Raw genomic sequence first — 5,000 nt, 5'->3', positions numbered from 1 at the left:
CTGTTCACAATATTGAACAAGAATTTCATTGAGCAGGTGTTGAGGTCAGGCTGAAACATGTATTAACAATGGAAGATATTGTCTAGCTTCGACTGCAGTACAAAAATAGTATCTCCGGATGCAAAGTATTCATATGTGCTGCCGTTTATTATAATTTGAAAGCTTGACTTACAATAAAAGTAATTGATATATCAAACGTCAGGAGCAAACATTACAGATAAGCACTTGTGTGATACAATGCATGCATAATGTATGTGGTGGCTTAAATGGACTACTAGTACTTTGAACGCTGTCCTCTTTATCGCTCTATATCTTTTTTTAAAGTTGGATTCCTTGCGTTGTTTTGTGTGAGGAAGGGTGTCTAAATGTCACAGTTCAAAGGTTTAAATATATATACTCAAGGTTGTCCTAATTTTGTTAAGGTCTTTCAATACTTGTTCGATGTTCCAGGGCGTCAACTCAGGTAGAACGCGTCAAATAGAAATAAGCGGTCAGTACAGAATATGGACTAATAATAAACCGGTGACAGGGAACGTAAAACGATGCGGGTACATTATAACCACAGATACAATATGTGCTTTTACCTACGCACTTTCCATAAGGGTAACGCCTTTATGTGAACACGGCGAAAAAAATTGGGATTCCATGATATAACAACATTTTGTCTCCTTTCTCGTTACTAAGTTTTGAGATTGGTAGACCTCAAGTTACCTTTAAATGTTAATATCGGTGTAAGTTTTCCGAATATCTCACTTTGATCTTATGCATCCCAGCTAATTATATGAACTTCTACAGACTAAGAACTGAATATTGGATAGGTACAGTAGGTATTCAGTATTTCAATTTGAACAAATTACATGTGTTCAGTTGCATTCCATTTGAAATATTATTTTCACACAGGAAATAAATAAATAAATAAACAAGTAAATAAATAAATAGTGGCGGCCATATCAGTAAAACAGTGACGAGTGGCCTAGGGTTACGCTAATCACGTGGCAATCAATTCACGCGAATTTGGCATGCAAGGGTATTGTAAAAGTTTTAGTGACGTGGTTTATTGAGGAGAGGGTGTGCGTGTTGACAAGTTATGCATCAGGCTCACTGCTATAAATGGTATGTAACACATCAAATTGCAGCATGTACTATTTATTTATGTAGTCTACATCACATATGACATTGACAAATATTGATGCTAATAATCATATATCTAAATTCCTATAACAGACATTAGCGCAATGCAGTATTAACAAGTACATACAGTGATGCTGAGTATTTGGCTTATATATATATATATATATATATATATATATATATATATATATATATATATATATATATATATATATATATATATATATATATATATATATATATATATATATATATATATATATATATATATGTATGTATGACTTGTGGCATGCACCAAACAAAATACTACTGTGTATTAGACAAAAGTACAACCATAATAACACCCATGCCATCAATTTCTTATATATATGAAAGTAGTGCTATAGTAACGCCTGGCTTTGTTTGGCATTCGGGCTTAATACCGATAAACCAACGATGGCAACTATAGTCAAAGATCCACCGCACTTGGTAGAGACAGCTGCCATTTCATTTACCAGTCACACCCATTATTGAAAACATAAAACTATTATTGATACATAAAAATATGTGACACTCACCGCGAATGGACTGTGGCGTATAGTGGTGGATATAATGGCGATGATACAATGACCAGCTGTAGGGAAGTGGAAAGCGTATGTCTTCCGAAACGCCTGAATATGTTCGACAAACCACACTGTAATAGTTCGGCTCTTTAACTCTGCTGTACGGACATGCGTACGCCAAAGAATTTTGCAGCCTGTGGTTCGATTTCGGGCTGTGTGCAAAACTGCGAGTCAGTGTAGTGTTATTGAGGTCATTTCACTTCTGTACAGGTAGTTGGGATGTCCCTTTGTCTTCTATAGTCATTAAAATGAAGACACTGTATTGTGAATAGTTAGACACGTTAGAAAGTCCTTACGTCTTGTTACGTCATTTTGTCTTTCGTTTGAAGTTATTGATGGCTCCACACCAGCATACCTTTGTCTCCATGGTTACATGTTCTAATTTTTTAACGCAGTCGTTCTATTTTTTTAACACAGACAAAACAAAGCAACACACACACATGGATATAAACTACGAAACTAGTCTCAGGTTTAAGAGGAAGACCTATGGACGAATGACGGTGTGGCTAAATTGGTGACAATACAGGGGTTCCCACAGTCACCGTCACACATGCTTATTGCCTCTCCAAAACCATTCGAAAGTTAGGTAGTGTATATGTGAATACACCGAGATGTCTTATTCACTACTGATCTGACGTACAACTACAGAGACCATACGTTCGTATTCACAAATATATACATTATTACATACGTATGTGTATAGAAAAATTGCAAAGTTAAAGTAGTTTTTTTCTTCAAATTACAACATGTCTTATGGGTCGGTCAAACAACTGCGAATCCATGACCAGAAGAAGAAGAAGTATAAGATAAAATAGAACTTATATAGCAAAAACGCAAACTCAAACACATGATACACACACGCAGAGTACCGTATACAGTATTATTCATGCAGATACTATACTGGTAAATTATCATATCAGAGATGCATACATTAAACTAGAGAATGTAACCCCGGAGTACTATTCTGGGACATCTTGGCTACAACATGCGGGTATTTCATGTCAACAGTTTGCTGACACGGATAGAATCTTTACAACCATGCATAAACATTTACAAAATACATCGTTGACAGAACTAACTGAACTATTGACAGCCGGTTCAGTGTGTTTGCTAGTATAGTTCAATGAGTGTGTCATTGACATTGGGGAACGAGCAGAATTTTGTACGGCAGGGACCTGAGGTGGTAAAAATGCACAGTCCCCCTTTCGCTGCCTCAAAATATGTCATGCCCCCTAAATGAACCCAGGAATACGCTACATTAAAATAACAGTTTCAATCGACTTCAGCATCCGTACATAATAAGACATTTCTTTAAAAATAGATAAGGGCTTTGCAAGGAGAAATCTCACATAAGTTGTAACCTTGTCAGTATAATTACTCCAAGCTGTAACCTATACCTGAAGACACTTAGCATGGCTGTCCTCCAATCTTGATTTGGGGAGAAACAACATCCCCATGATCGCTGGTGCAGGGGTGGGAGTGTGGGAGGATGTGTCCCCCTCCCATAGTGAGCACTTTATTGAAACTATATAAAGGACACGAGATACAAAATTCAAACCATACATATTATTACTTAAAGCATCTTGTCAGGCTGGCCTGAGTGTACCATACATCTCCAGAATGCGGGGGGGGGGGAATACTGTGTAATTGCACATATAAAATATGTGTAGCCAGGGGTGGGGCATGACAAAAGTTGGAAAGCTTAAACGCCCACATAATACAATATCTATATGCTGTAGTTTTTAAGATAGCGAGTTCATTTACAAAGGCACATGCATACAGACGGACAGACTAAAGCATGCCATTAGCTCCCCTTACGAGAGGTAAGTAGATTATGTTCAAGGAAAAGAATGCGTAGGGAGATCGATGAATTGTATCCCGAATATAGCATATTGAGATTTAGATCCAGTCTAAGACTAAGAGTAGTATGGCATCACCTCACTCCGCACCCCACCCCAATATAAAGATTTTGATGAGGATGTAGACCTGAATCACAACTCTCCATAAGATGTTGAGTAGGGATGTGCATTTCGAATGGTTTATTTTTCACTCAGTATATAAATGTCACTGAACATCGTTTCATTTTCATTTTCATCTTTTTTTATTATTTCCTTGGATATCAAATATTGGTATGACAAGTTTCGAGTTATCCGCGATCGAGTATTGCGCCACCAACGGCTAATAGTAATACGCCGCCCCACTTTCGAGTGTAATGACATTGGATTGTTTTGGGTCTGTGTTTGGCGTAAAAATGTTGTGAACGTTTTAATTTAGCTTGCAACCCCAGTTTAAAGTGGCTTGCATCCCAGTTTAAATGTGTGAACAGTATTTTCATGACAGAGAGACCCCTGACGCCAATCGCATGTCACTCACACATATCTTCACACGCGTTTAGGTTTTGCGAAATAGTGTATTAAAAGTACATGTACATATAATTCCCAAAATTTAGCGATGTGTTGTACCCAATGAAAACTTTCTTGCTACATTCATAATTTATGCATAAAATACATTGTCGACAGAAATTTAAAAGGAAAAAATCGCAAAATAGGAATATTCTCCATTTGACGTCCACATATTTAATGTATGTTAATAGAAATCAATACACAGTCGTTTGTGAGCTAATATTCCATTGGGGAAAAGAGAATGCAAGCTCAAGCACCGGTGACGGTAGTTTTTTTTTGAATATTCGTAAATACCATAACGTCATAACATATATTATGATCATCCTAGAATAGAATTATACTATCATCCTGGAATTGTATTAGCTCACAAGTGGCTGTGGTGTGTTCACATATTGGTCATTTCAGTAAACTAATAAAGTATTCGTAATACTACGTATTTCAACAAAAGTGTACAACTTGCAAACGTCGTGAGAAGAAGTTGGCCTATAGTGCTGCTCTGCAATACCAGTTTGCCGCTGGCAAGGAATCCCTGACTCAAGTAGCTCAAGCTGGCCTCTGTACGTCGTTGATGTTGAACAGCGCCCCCTACCAGATATTATCACTCCTTCACGAAACAGTCAGTCGTGGATTATGAATTCACTCAAGACTAAGTCGTCGTTGAACGATTAAAAGGAAAACAACAATATAAGAAATATTACGTGCCCCTATGCCTATACTCTGCAACAAATCAATCCGAAAATGACAAATAATAATTTATTCATTATTTTGGCGCCACGGTTCATTTACAACGAGGGTGTTTAATTCTAACTTCAATAAAGCTTACAGCATTCGCACCATCAAACCCACAAATATAACATAACACAAA

General features: G+C 37.0%; 1 protein-coding gene across 1 annotated transcript in view; it reads right to left on the bottom strand.

Annotated features, from left to right (window-relative positions):
* Window positions 1-1,854, bottom strand: part of LOC144438676 (paxillin homolog 1-like) — a 7,606-nt gene extending 5,752 nt beyond the window's left edge. Inside the window, exon 1 of the mRNA XM_078127820.1 lies at window positions 1,689-1,854. The gene's annotated coding sequence lies outside the window, so the exon portion shown is untranslated. The remainder of the gene's footprint in view (window positions 1-1,688) is intronic.
* Window positions 1,855-5,000: the final 3,146 nt, after the last annotated feature.

This window comes from Glandiceps talaboti, chromosome 1 (genome assembly GCF_964340395.1).
Source record: "Glandiceps talaboti chromosome 1, keGlaTala1.1, whole genome shotgun sequence".
NCBI lineage: Eukaryota > Metazoa > Hemichordata > Enteropneusta > Spengelidae > Glandiceps > Glandiceps talaboti.
The sequence above is the reverse complement of the archived record's forward strand: the minus strand, read 5'-3'. Positions and strand labels throughout refer to the sequence as shown.